Below are 15,013 nucleotides of genomic sequence, written 5' to 3'. Positions count from 1 at the left end.
CTTGCTGGCAGTGGCACTGCACACAGTATGAATTACCAAAGCTGTTGCCACAACACAAGTGCAGTTATAATGGGTATTACACTGCTGGTGCAGTTAGTCACTGAATGTGGTGGGCCTTGCTGGCAGTGGCACTGCACACAGTATGAATTACAAAAGCTGTTGCCACAACACAAGTGCAGTTATAATGGGTATTACACTGCTGGTGCAGTTAGTCACTGAGTGTGGTGGGCCTTGCTGGCAGTGGCACTGCACACAGTATTAATTACAAAAGCTGTTTCCACAACACAAGTGCAGTTATAATGGGTATTACACTGCTGGTGCAGTTAGTCACTGAGTATGGTGGGCCTTGCTGGCAGTGGCACTGTACACAGTATGAATTATAAAAGCTGTTGCCACAACACAAGTGCAGTTATAATTGGTATTACACTGCTGGTGCAGTTAGTCACTGAGTGTGGTGGGCCTTGCTGGCAGTGGCACTGCACACAGTATGAATTACAAAAGCTGTTGCCACAACACAAGTGCAGTTATAATGGGTATTACACTGCTGGTGCAGTTAGTCACTGAGTGTGGTGGGCCTTGCTGGCAGTGGCACTGCACACAGTATGAATTAAAAAAGCTGTTGCCACAACACAAGTGCAGTTATGATGGGTATTACACTGCTGGTGCAGTTAGTCACTGAGTGTGGTGGGCCTTGCTGGCAGTGGCACTGCACACAGTATGAATTACAAAAGCTGTTTCCACAACACAAGTGCAGGTATAATGGGTATTACACTGCTGGTGTAGTTAGTCACTGAATGTGGTGGGCCTTGCTGGCAGTGGCACTGCACACAGTATGAATTACAAAAGCTGTTGCCACAACACAAGTGCAGGTATAATGGGTATTACACTGCTGGTGCAGTTAGTCACTGAATGTGGTGGGCCTTGCTGGCAGTGGCACTGCACACAGTATGAATTACAAAAGCTTTTGCCACAACACAAGTGCAGGTATAATGGGTATTACACTGCTGGTGCAGTAAGTCACTGAATGTGGTGGGCCTTGCTGGCAGTGGCACTGCACACAGTATGAATTACAAAAGCTGTTGCCACAACACAAGTGCAGTTATAATGGGTATTACACTGCTGGTGCAGTTAGTCACTGAGTGTGGTGGGCCTTGCTGGCAGTGGCACTGCACACAGTATGAATTACAAAAGCTGTTGCCACAACACAAGTACAGGTATAATGGGTATTACACTGCTGGTGCAGTTAGTCACTGTTATAATGGGTATTACACTGCTGGTGCAGTTAGTCACTGAGTGTGGTGGGCCTTGCTGGCAGTGGCACTGCACACAGTATGAATTACAAAAGCTGTTGCCACAACACAAGTGCAGTTATGATGGGTATTACACTGCTGGTGCAGTTAGTCACTGAGTGTGGTGGGCCTTTCTGGCAGTGGCACTGCACACAGTATGAATTACAAAAGCTGTTTCCACAACACAAGTGCAGGTATAATGGGTATTACACTGCTGGTGCAGTTAGTCACTGAATGTGGTGGGCCTTGCTGGCAGTGGCACTGCACACAGTATGAATTACAAAAGCTGTTGCCACAACACAAGTGCAGGTATAATGGGTATTACACTGCTGGTGCAGTTAGTCACTGAATGTGGTGGGCCTTGCTGGCAGTGGCACTGCACACAGTATGAATTACAAAAGCTGTTGCCACAACACAAGTGCAGGTATAATGGGTATTACACTGCTGGTGCAGTTAGTCACTGAATGTGGTGGGCCTTGCTGGCAGTGGCACTGCACACAGTATGAATTACAAAAGCTGTTGCCACAACACAAGTGCAGTTATAATGGGTATTACACTGCTGGTGCAGTTAGTCACTGAATGTGGTGTGCCTTGCTGGCAGTGGCACTGCACACAGTATGAATTACAAAAGCTGTTTCCACAACACAAGTGCAGGTATAATAGGTATTACACTGCTGGTGCAGTTAGTCACTGAATGTGGTGGGCCTTGCTGGCAGTGGCACTGCACACAGTATGAATTACAAAAGCTTTTGCCACAACACAAGTGCAGGTATAATGGGTATTACACTGCTGGTGCAGTTAGTCACTGAATGTGGTGGGCCTTGCTGGCAGTGGCACTGCACACAGTATGAATTACAAAAGCTGTTGCCACAACACAAGTGCAGGTATAATGGGTATTACACTGCTGGTGCAGTTAGTCACTGAATGTGGTGGGCCTTGCTGGCAGTGGCACTGCACACAGTATGAATTACAAAAGCTGTTGCCACAACACAAGTGCAGTTATAATGGGTATTACACTGCTGGTGCAGTTAGTCACTGAATGTGGTGTGCCTTGCTGGCAGTGGCACTGCACACATGTATGAATTACAAAAGCTGTTTCCACAACACAAGTGCAGGTATAATAGGTATTACACTGCTGGTGCAGTTAGTCACTGAATGTGGTGGGCCTTGCTGGCAGTGGCACTGCACACAGTATGAATTACAAAAGCTTTTGCCACAACACAAGTGCAGGTATAATGGGTATTACACTGCTGGTGCAGTTAGTCACTGAATGTGGTGGGCCTTGCTGGCAGTGGCACTGCACACAGTATGAATTACAAAATCTGTTGCCACAACACAAGTACAGGTATAATGGGTATTACACTGCTGGTGCAGTTAGTCACTGTTATAATGGGTATTACACTGCTGGTGCAGTTAGTCACTGAGTGTGGTGGGCCTTGCTGGCAGTGGCACTGCACACAGTATGAATTACAAAAGCTGTTGCCACAACACAAGTGCAGTTATGATGGGTATTACACTGCTGGTGCAGTTAGTCACTGAGTGTGGTGGGCTTTGCTGGCAGTGGCACTGCGCACAGTATGAATTACAAAAGCTGTTGCCACAACACAAGTGCAGTTATAATGGGTATAACACTGCTGGTGCAGTTAGTCACTGAGTGTGGTGGGCCTTGCTGGCAGTGGCACTGCACACAGTATGAATTTCAAAAGCTGTTGCCACAACACAAGTGCAGTTATAATGGGTATTACACTGCTGGTGCAGTTAGTCACTGAATGTGGTGTGCCTTGCTGGCAGTGGCACTGCACACAGTATGAATTACAAAAGCTTTTGCCACAACACAAGTGCAGTTATAATGGGTATTACACTGCTGGTGCAGTTAGTCACTGAATGTGGTGGGCCTTGCTGGCAGTGGCTGCACACAGTATGAATTACAAAAGCTGTCTATACAATGCAAGTGACACAGAAGAAAAAAAAAAAGAACAGGATTAGCTCTGAAAAGTGCTGTTGACTTCAGGGGTGCTATTTTAGCAATAAGAATCAGCTATCAGGAAGCTAACACAAGCCTAGAGCCTAACTAATCTCTCCCTAAGAGAGACAATCTGCAGCAGCTCGCCCTTATCTGACTCTAGCAGGCACACGAGTGAGTGTAATTGCCGGGGGGTGGCTCCAGGACCTAATGTAGCCCGATTGGCTACAATGTGCCTGCTGACTGTAATGTAGAGGGTCAAAGTTGACCCTAATAGAGCAATTATGGGGTGAATCGAACTTCCGGGAAAGTTCGCGAACCACTCCAAGTTTGCCGGGAACCGTTCGCCGGCAAACCGTTCGGCCCATCTATAATCTGGAGCTGAAGTATAATTGCAATAACAGCACTATATTTTCTAAGAAGCTTTCTGAGTACATAGAGCTTCTTATAATTGGTCTACCGTCTAGCCTAGCTAAATTATTAATTAGCAAACTATACAGAAGGAAGGTACCTGGAACATATCTGCAATAATACTAACCAAAACACTATTTTTTTGCAGTAAAAAGCATACAGTGTCTCACAAAGTGAGTACACCTCTCTAATTTTAGTAAATATTTTATTATATCTTTTTATAGGATTACACTGAAAATATGACATTTTGATACCATGTAAAGTAGTTAGTGTACAGCTTGTTTAACAGTGTAAATTTGCTGTCCTATAGAAATAACTCAATCAACAGCTATTAATGTCTAAACTGCTGCCAACAAAAACTGAGAAGAATGTAAAAATTGTAGTTCACTAAAGGGTCACAGGTTGCCACTTTAGGTCTGGAGACATGCTTAGTCAGTCCAGTATCTTTACCCTTAGTTTCTTTAGCAAGGCAGTGGTCATCTTGGAGATGTGTTTGGGGTTATCATGGTGGAATACTATTCTGTGGCCCAGTTTCCAAAAGTATGTCACAGTACATGTTGGAATTCATGGTTCTGTCAATGATCTGTAGCTCTCCAGTAGAGATAGCCTGAACGGTTCGCCGGCGAACGGTTCCCGGCGAACTTCCGTGGTTCACGATCGTGGTGAACGGCAAACTTTTCCGGAAGTTCGGTTCGCCCCCATAGTGCATCATGAGGGTCAACTTTGACCCTCTACATCACAGTCAGCAGGCACATTGTAGCCAATTAGGCTACACTCCCTCCTGGAGCCCCACCACCCCTTATAAAAGGCTGGCAGCGTCAGGCATTGGACTCACTCGTGTGCCTGCAGTAATTAAGGGAAGGGAGAGCTGCTGCAGACTCACACTTAGGTTCTTGTAGGCTTCTTAGCTTGCTCCTTGCTGATTCTTATTGCTAAAAAAGCACCCCTCAACAGCTCTTTTTAGAGCTAATCTTGTTCTTGTGATCTATTTTTTTGTGTGTGTGTGTCCCACTGACACTTCTGTTTCATAGACAGCCTTGGTAATTCCTACTGTGTGTGCCACTGCCAGGCCCAGCACATTCAGTGATTACCTGTGTGTGTGACAGGTGCACATTGTAATACCCATCACTGCATATACCTACTACCTGTTGTTCACGTCAGTGCACCCACCTACCTACGTGAGCGCATGCAGTGTCACTGTGCCTGCTCGGTACCTGTGTGTGTGTGACAGGTGCACATTTGTAATACCCATCACTGCATATACCTACTACCTGTTGTTCATTTCAGTGCACCCACCTACCTATGTGAGCGCACGCAGTGTCACTGTGCCTGTCCGGTACCTGTCTGTGTGTGACAGGTGCACATTGTAATACCCATTACTGAATATACCTACTACCTGTTGTTAACTTCAGTGCACCCACCCACCTATGTGAGCACACGCAGTGTCACTGTGCCTGCTCGGTACTTATGTGTGTGTGACAGGTGCACATTTGTAATACCCATCACTGCATATATCTACCTGTTGTGTTCAGTGCACCCACCTACCTACGTGAGTGCACGCAGTGTGATATACCACTCTGTGCATACCTGTTAACTACACCTGTGTGACTGCACATTGTATTACTCAAGTCAGTGCATACCTTTCACTTCATCCCCCCCGATATGGACAAAACGTACAAAACAGGTAGAGGCAGAGGTAGAGGCAGACCCAGAGGAAGGCCACCCGGCAGGTCTGTGCAGGGTCGTGGTGATGTGATTTTGTGCGGCCTTGGACCAAAGTACAGTGCTCAGAAGAAGACACGTCCCATCAACTCCCAAGATTGTCAGGACATGGTTGACTATTTAACACAGAACACCTCATCATCCGCAGCCACCAGCGCTACTCAAAGTACCACATCCACTACATTTGACAGTTCGCAGGAGTTATTTGGTGGGGAAATCACTGATGCACAGCCATTATTGTTACAACCAGATGAAGGCGCAAGTTACACCACCTCATATGTCTGAGTTAGGCAACACTATGGACGTAACGTGTGCGGAGGAGGATGATGAAGTACCTGCTGTTGGTGCAGTTTTGGAGGTGTCTGAGGCAAACAAAGCAGGGCAGGATGATTATGATGATAACGATGATACGAATCCCACATATGTTCCCAATAGAGGAGATGAACAGGGTGACAGTTCAGGGGGGAGTCAGAGAGGAGTAGGAGGAGACGAGTTCCTGAAAGAAGCAGGGGGAGCTCATCATCAGAAACAGCTGGTGGCAGTGTCTGGCACCATGTATTGCCACCTATGTACAGCCAGCCAACATGCCCTTCAACGTCAGCTGCTGATGCCACCATAGTGCCATCACCCCAGGGGGGCTCAGCGGTTTGGAAATTTTTTAATGTGTCTGCCTCAGATCGGAGCAATGCCATCTGTTTTCTCTGTCCAAAAATTGAGCCGTGGAAAGGCCAACACCCACGTAGGGACAAGTGCCTTACGAAGGCACATGGAGAAAAGGCACAGACTGCAATGGAAAGAGCACCTGAGCAAAAGCAGCACACAAAAGAAAAGCCACCCTTCTTCTACTCTTCCTCCTTCAGGTGCAGCATCTTCAGCCGCTTTCTCCCTTGCACCTTCACAGCCACCTTCCTCCACTCCGCCTCTGCCCTTGAGCGGTTCCTGCTCCTCTGCCCACAGCAGCCAGGTGTCTGTGAAGGAAATCTTTGGGCGGAAGAAGCCAATTTCTGCCAGTCACACTCTTGCCCGGTGTCTGACAGCTGGCTTGGCGGAACTGTTAGCTCACCAGCTGTTACCATACCAGCTGGTGGACTCTGAGGCCTTCCGTAAATTTGTGGCCATTGGGACACCGCAGTGTAAGATGCCAGGCCACAATTATTTCTCTAAAAAGGCGATACCCAAACTGTACTGTGAAGTTGAGAGGCAAGTGATATCATCTCTGGCACACAGTGTTGGGTCAAGGGTCCACTTGACCACGGATGCCTGGTCTGCCAAGCACGGTCAGGGCAGGTACATTACTTAAACAGCCCCATTGGGTCAACCTGGTAACCGATGGCAAGCGGGGAGTATGTGGCTGTGCAGCGGACCTACCTGTGACACCTTCATGGCTTGCAGGCAGGCCTCCTGTCACCTCCTCTCCTCCTGCTACATCCTCTTTGCTGTCATCATCCTCCTCCTCCTTGGCTAAGTGGCAGTTCAACTCTACTGGTGCAGCGATCTCCTCTCCAGCTACACAGCCCCAGCTCCCCAGGGCCTATGCTGCATGCCAGGTACGACAGTGTCACATGTGCTGACTCTAGTCATTCAAAGATTTGAGTCAAAGATTTGTGTCAAAGTACCCAGGCTTAGAGGATGTCTTGAAGCAGGCCAGGAAGTTGTGTGGGCATTTCAGGCTGTCTTACACGGCCATGGCACACTTTGCTGCTAGCATGCATATGTCTATTTGCAAAAGACAACCTCTGGACATAATTCTGAGCATGTGCATTCGACTCCTTTGGTCGACCATAGCGAGTCCTTTACTGAGTGAATCCTCCCCTGTTAAACTGAGGTTTGGGCTTGGAAGTGGCCACTGTGTTGTAGCTCAGTTCCAGGGCATTTCAAATTTTCTAATAGCCTAGGCCATCTTTTTTTAAGATTCTTTTTTAAGATTTCTAATAGCCTAGGCCATCTTTTTTTAAGATTTCTAATAGCCTAGGCCATCTTTTTTAAGACCTTCCTGTGATCAGTATGAGAGTATGTGAGAGTGATATGACCAAATTTAACACACCTGCTCCCCAGTCACACCTGAGACCTTGTAGCAGTAACAAGCAGGGGCCAGGGGGACCCAACAACGAGAAGGAAAGGACATAGAGGCATGTTATTTTTAGAGATGGCTTGAACCTCCGATTTTAGGTTCACAAACCTCGAACGTGAACTTCCGCGTTTGCGCGAACCATGCGAACCGCAATAGACTTCAATGAGCAGGTGAACTTTAAAAATTACAAACACTAATTCTGGACACAAAAGTGATGGAAAAGATGTTTCAAGGGGTCTAACACCTGGAGGGGGGCATGGCGGAGTGGGACACATGCCAAAAGTCCCAGGGAAAATTACGGATTTGATGCACAGCAGGGTTTTAACCACTTGAAGATCGCAGTGTTAAACCCCCTTAAAGATCAGGCCATTTTTAATTAAATTGGCCGCTGTAGCTTTAAGGCCAAGCTGCAGGGCCACACGACACAGCACACAAGTGATCCCCCCCCTTTTCTCCCCACCAACAGAGCTCTCTGTTGGTATGGTCTGATGCCCCCCCACCCCCGTGTTTGTTTATTTATTTATTTTTGCGTATGTGTGTGTATTTTATAAAAAAAAGTGTTTTTTTTACTGTTAAACTCCTCCCCCTCCCTCCCTCTCTCCGCCAGCCAGTCCCTGTGATCAGCTGTCATAGGCTTCAGCCTATGACAGCCGATCACCTCTGTGCCTCAGGAGGGGACAGCCGTGTCACACGGCTGTCCTCAGTACAGCGTGACTGTAGATCGCAGCGTTGTATCGGTAATTAGACGGCGGTTTCGCCGACTAACAATCTCCCGACCGGTGATTGCCACTCGGAGACTGAAGGTGGAGGAGGAGGACGACAGCGAAGAGGATGTAGCAGGAGGAGTAGGAGGAGAATGAGAGGAGGTGGCAGCAGGCCTGCCTGCAAGCCATGGAGGTGTCACAACTAGGTCCGCTGCACAGCCACATACTCCCTGCTTGTGAGTGGTCACTAAGCTGACCCAATGTGCTGTATAAGTAATGTACCTGCCCTGACCATGCTTGGCAGACCAGGCATACGTGGTCAAATGGACCCTTGACCCAACGCTGTGTGCCGAGGATGACACCACTTGCCTTTCAACTTCACGGTAGTTTGGGTATTGCCTTTTTTGACAAATAATTGCAGCCTGGTATCTTCCACTGCGGTGTCCCTATCACCACAAATTTTCGGAAGGCCTCAGAGTCCACCAGCTGGTATGGTAACAGCTGGCGAGCTAACAGTTCTGCCAAGCCAGCTGTCAAATGCCGGGCAAGGGGGTGACTGGCAGACATTGGCTTCTTCTGCTCAAAGATTTCCTTCATGGACACCTGGCTGCTGTGGGCAGAGGAGCAGGAACCACTCAAGGTGAGAGGCGGAGTGGAGAAGGGTGGCTGTGAAGGTGCAAGGGATAAAGCGGCTGAAGATGCTGCACCTGAAGGAGGAAGAGGAGGCGGAAGGGTGGCTTTGCTTTTGTGTGCCACTTTTCCTCAGGTGGTAATCCCATTGGCGTTTGTGCTTTTTCATCATGTGCCTTTGTAAGGCAGTTGTCCCTACGTGGGTCTTGGTCTTTCCACGGCTCAATTTTTGGTGGCAGAGAGTACAGATGGCATTGCTGTCATCTGAGGCAGACACACAAAACAATGTCCACACTGCTAAACCCTGGGATGATGGCACTGAGGTGGTAGCGGCAGCAGATGACCTTGAAGGGCATGTTGGCTGGCTGTCCATAGATGGCAATACATGCCGCCGGACACTGCCACGAGCTGTTTCTGACAATGAGCTTCCCCTGCTTCTTTCAGAAACTCGTCTCCTCCTACTCCTCTCTGACTCCCCCTCTGAACTGTCCCCCTGTTCATCTCCTCTATTGGGAACCCACGTGACATCCATGGCAGTATCATCATAATCATTATCATACTAAACCTCCCCAGCTTTACTTGTTTCAGACACCTCAAAAACTGCACCAACAGCAGGTACTTCATCATCCTCACACCCTACGTCCATAGTGACGCCTAACTCAGACATATGGGGTGGTGTAACTTGCTTAGCGCCCTTATCTTGTTGTAACAATAATGACTGTGAATCAGTTAATTCCCCACCAAATAACTCCTGTGAAATGTCAAATGGAGCGGATGTGGTGCTAGTAGTAGCGCTGGTGGCTGCGGAAGATGAGGTGTTCTGTGTTAAATAGTGAACTACATCCTGAAAATCTTGGGAGTTGATGGCATGTGCTTTCTAAACACTGTACTTTTGTCCAGGGCCACATGAAATCATGTCAGCGTGACCTTCGAACAGACCTGCCGGGTGGCCTGCCTCTAGCTCTGCCTCTGCCTGTTGTTTTGTCCATATTGGGGGGGATAAAGTGAAAGGTATGCACTGACTTGACTAATACAATGTGCAGTCACACAGATGCAGTGATAGGTATACGCTGACTGCTGGTATAATACAATGTGCAGTCACACAGGTGCAGTGAAAGGTATAAACTGACTGCTGATATAATACAATGTGCAGTCACAGATGCAGTGAAAGGTATGCACTGACTGTTATATAAAACAGTTTGCAGTCACACAGATGCTGTGAAAGGTATGCAGTGACTGCTGGTATAACAATGTGCAGTCACACAGGTGCAGTGAAATTGGATGCACTGACTGCTGGTATATAAAACAGCGTGCTGTCACACAGATGCAGTGAAAGGTATGCAGTGACTGCTAGTAGAACAATGTGCATTTACATAGGTGCAGTGAAAAGGTATGCAGTGACTGCTGGTATAACAATGTGCAGTTACACAGGTGCAGGGAAAAGGTATGCAGTGACTTCTGGTATAACAATGTGCAGTCAGTGGTGCAGTGAAAAAGGATGCACTGACTGCTGGTATATAAAACAGCATGTGGTCACACAGATGCAGTGAAAGGTATGCAGTGACTGCTGGTATAACAATGTGCAGTCACACAGGTGCAGTGAAAGGTATGCAGTATAGGTAGTCAGTTGTCCCTTTATAGGTAGCCACATGTAGCCCACCCAGATTTGCCCCTAGTATAGGTAGCCAGGTGCCTTCTTATAGGTAGCTTCCACACATGTGCCCCTAATATAGGTAGCCAGGTATCCCCTTATAGGTAGCCACATGTAGCCCCTCCAAATGTGCCCCCAGTATAGATAACCAGGTATCCTCTTACAGGTAGCCACATTTAGCCCCCCAGACGTGCCCCAAAGAATGAATGTTCAGATAGAGTTTGTATGTTCTCCCCGTGTCTGCGTGGGTTTCCTCCGGGTACTCCGGTTTCCTCCCACATTCCAAAAACATACAGATAAGTTAATTGGCTTCCCCCTAAAATTGGCCCTAGACTAGGATACAGGCACTACACAATACATACACAGACATAGTACTATGGTAAGGATTAGTTTGTGAGCCCCTCAGAGGGACAGTTAAGTGACAAAACAATATATACTCTGTACAGCGCTGCGGAATATGTCGGCACTATATAAATACTAAATAATTATAATAATAATCTGTGTCCCGTGACACTGGGGGGCTGACTCTTTCCTCCCCTTCCCGGGACCCCCTTCTGTGCTCCCCCCAATATGCAGAGCTTTGGCGGAGCAACTATTACAGGGTAAAGGGGGAAGAGGCGCCCAGAGCAGATAAAATACGTTAAAAACAAATAAAATGAAAAAAGTGAAGTGGCTTACCTCAATGAAGACAAATTCACGTATTAATAGAATTTTATTGCACTGGCAACGCGTTTCGTCTGTGCATACCCACTTCCTCAGGCCAAATAGAAGTGCCTAATAGTGCTTGTAGCCACAAATAAGGCGCCTTATTTGTGGCTACACGCACTATTAGGCACTGCTATTTGGCCTGAGGAAGTGGATATGCACCCATGAAACGCGTTGCCAGTGCAATAAAATTCTATTAATACGTGAATTTGTCTTCATTGAGGTAAGCCACCTCACTTTTTTCATTTTATTTGTTTTTAACGTATTTTATCTGCTCTGGGTGCCTCTTCCCCCTTTACCTTGTGCCTTCACCCTCCTTTTGGAGGGGGATCAACCTCTTTGACCAATTTAGGTCATTTGAGGTTTGCTTTTTATCAAGAGTGCGACCATCACCAGCTCCGTCTGGTCACCCGAGTGGAGTCGGGGTTATACTTCTCCACTTGCTTCTAGTGGTCAGTTGCCCTTCTGCAACCCACCTTGTGAGTATAATACATTCGCATATTTTACATACTTCTGGTACTGTGACATACTGCACCATTTGGGCTCCTGTTGTCTCTGTGTTTTCTTTCTGCAGGGTGCAATTTTTGTTATCCCTACTTTTTGTCCAACTATTACAGGGGTAACTCACCTTCCTGGGCTCTGGGCGTCATGCAGTAGAGCTCCACATCCCACCTGTCTTCTCTGTCTTCACCGCCACTCATGCTCTAGAATCAGGAAGTAGAGCATGAATGCTGCTGAGGTCAGATAAGACTTGTGGGACGTGGAGCTCTATTGCAAGATGCCAAGGGTAGGAGAGTTTCCACTGTATTAGCCATGCCCCCCTCCCTGCAAAGCTCTGCCACTGCACCTGCTTAGAGTTTGCCCGCTGCTCCCTCCCTCCTACACTGCACCATGGGCAGTCACCCGCCTTGCCCGCCCCTAGAAACAAGACGGGATAAAAGGCTGCAAATAGGACATAGATTTCACTAGCCTACGTCCCTAACAGGTTAATCCAGTAGCAAAAACACAATAATACACAGGAAACAGCATTTTTTCTGTCACTTCATCTGCATAGTCTGGACAGTGAAAAAATATTGATAATTAGGTGTTAAATACAAATAAATATAATTTACTTTATTCACAGCACTAACAATAAACTATTATAGTATCCAAAAGGAAAATAAATATCATATTCTCTTATTTCAGTGCCTGATGAGAAGATGATGTCTGGGAAGAAACATAAACTTGTGTGAAGATGACCATATTGATTTTTTGCCTGAACCCAACATTCCTGAGAATCCAGTCCATTAATTGATTAGTAGGGAGTGATATCGTTGAATACCAGAGATAACTCTAGGTCCCGATGAACTCATAGACTACATTCTGTAAATGTGCAGCTTGAACAAGCAATATCAATATTTCCAGGCAACATACAGTCGTATTCTCATGAAGATTGGCTTCTTCCACAAGAGGGCAGCCTTCACTATGTATCTCACCTATAACTGTAACTGTATATTCCTCACTCATGCTAGTTTTTTACCCAAATTAAAAACATTCAGTGAATGAATGCCAGTGTCATGCCAGTAACCGTCAGAAAATGTGACTTTGTGATGTGGAAGTTTGATGTGACCTAGAGACAACAGATACTACAAAAGACAGCATCATAAGAACAACAAGATGAAGACAATCACATTATTCTTACAAGTCAGAGAATGTGAAATACAACTGATCTACAGAAAAAAAAATACTGTCATATTCAAATACATGCATATAAATATTATCATTTGCATACAGAATACACTAATGCACGAAAGACCAGAAAGCAAATTACATATGATTTCCCACCCAGGTAACCAGGAGCACAAGGTCTCTGGCTTCTCTCTCTCTTTGCCTCACTGGTACTCAGGAATCAAACAAAATTCCCTCAAATTCCCTTACAATTAATATGACATTACCGTGAAACATTACCCAACCCAGTCTTATTTGCTGCTACATAATCCATTTAATAAAATAGTAGCTATGCCTAAGCTACCAGAGTTTGGAAGTGAAATAATGAAGGTTTCTAGTTTTCATTAATAAGCAGAATGACACACAAAGGTTACAATGTGCTCCAACAGATTTACCATACTATTATAACTAATAACCAAAATGGCTAACAACGTCACTTTTGCTCTCCCTTGGAGCCTTAATATGTAAGTACATAAGCAGGAAGCTTAGCTCTCCCTGTCTTGAGGAAGTTTTACTTCCATGTAGGAAGAGGAAGACATAACATTGTTTGCAAAGCAAACATAGCAGGGAGATTATCTAGGTCGCTGATGCCATACCATTTTCTGTTAGATTTTCTGTTAGATTTCCCTGCCAGATAGATTTTTTCCAACATGTTGGAAGAAATCTGTCTGGCAGGTAAATCTAACAGAAAATCTAACAGAAAATGGTGTGGTATGTACCTAGCAAGCATAGAGCTGCATTGGTCCTTGGAAGCAGATTGATTTTTTTTTCTCTCAAACCCAATTCTCTATTAACAAGACATGATGACAACCATGGGACAAAGGCAAAAAAGATAACTACATGGGTGATGCAGATTTGCTAGACTGGTTTCACTAGCAGCCAGACTGTAATTTTAACGGAGGCACAGATTACCCATCAAGACCCAAGTGAAAGTGGAGCTGGTGTGCATGATGTTGCCTCATCTATTAACATTTACCTTGCAGATATTCTGTAAAGCTGGGGTAGCAACAGTCTCCAGTAATAAGGTACCCAGTGTATAAGCGGATGTAATAAACCAGTAAACAATGTTCAGACTTATGGTTGAGCCTTCCTTGTTTCAGTTTTATATATGTATACTTTAGAAAGTTATCCCTGAAATACAATAAGCATCCCAAACACAATTTAGGCTCTTTAACACTGAGGGCCTTTTCACACTGACGCATTGCGTTACCCTGTTTTGCCGCAGAGTAACACTACACCAATGAAAGTTTATGGGGAATTTTATACCTGGTGCAGCGAGATGCGATCTGATGGAACTGCCCAATTTAACTCAAAAGCAACAGCGCATTGTTGAGCAACATGTGCAGCAACCAGAAGTCATGTAAGTCTATGGCGACGCAGCTTTTTTACATTTATCTGCATTCTTTTCAATACACTACCGTGCAATTCAAATTTCGGTCACAGGAAGTGAGCACTAGGGAGCCTCACTAGAGGGCCAGAAGGGAGATTACCATGCATTGCGGCAGTAAGGCTATTTTTAGCATTGCAGTGCGATATGATCATGGCGCTGCAGCACAGCTATGCAGTCTGAAACCGGCATGAAGGTATTTGCTTCAAAATTCAGCTTCTTGTGCTCAAGAAGTTTGTTCCATTATGCATCACTTCAAGTCAGTTACTGAATATGCAAAATATTTCCTGAAAAGCCTGGTATACAGCAAGAACTGCTGACTTATGACATGTCTATAATGTATTAATCTTAGAGAACTATATAATATAACTGAGAATTATCCTAATGTCTAGAGCTGCTCTGAATTCTCTGCTCCTCCTCTCCAAGACCCAGCCAGCCTTTTAATGTTGCTTGCATTTATATATTCACATTAAAGATGTATCCAACACACCTGCCTACAGGCCACCTCAAATGAAAAGTTTAAAGAGGCTGTGAGCATCTATAACTATGAAGGCACATGTAGGTGCACTTATTTCTTTAATGTTGCTTGGAGTATATGCATGGGTAAGGGTGCTCACACTGGAGAAAAAATCAAAGGCTGCCGCTGGGAAAAGATTTCTATAACTGGTGTTTTCTCTCTTATCTTTTATTAGAGCATTAGTAGACCTAAGCCCATTTCAAAACGGGCTCTAGGTCTGTGTTGAAACCCCGCCTCCCTCTCCTCCCCTTCCTCC

General features: G+C 45.8%; 1 long non-coding RNA gene across 1 annotated transcript in view; it reads left to right on the top strand.

Annotated features, from left to right (window-relative positions):
* LOC137544167 (uncharacterized) overlaps positions 1-13,113 on the top strand; it is a 109,447-nt gene extending 96,334 nt beyond the window's left edge. The window contains exon 3 of the long non-coding RNA XR_011025754.1: positions 12,332-13,113. This is a non-coding gene — a long non-coding RNA (uncharacterized lncRNA). The remainder of the gene's footprint in view (positions 1-12,331) is intronic.
* Positions 13,114-15,013: the final 1,900 nt, after the last annotated feature.

Source organism: Hyperolius riggenbachi, chromosome 2 (genome assembly GCF_040937935.1).
Source record: "Hyperolius riggenbachi isolate aHypRig1 chromosome 2, aHypRig1.pri, whole genome shotgun sequence".
Taxonomy (NCBI): Eukaryota; Metazoa; Chordata; class Amphibia; order Anura; family Hyperoliidae; genus Hyperolius; species Hyperolius riggenbachi.
Note: the sequence above shows the minus strand (reverse complement) of the source record. Positions and strands in the feature narration are given on the sequence as shown.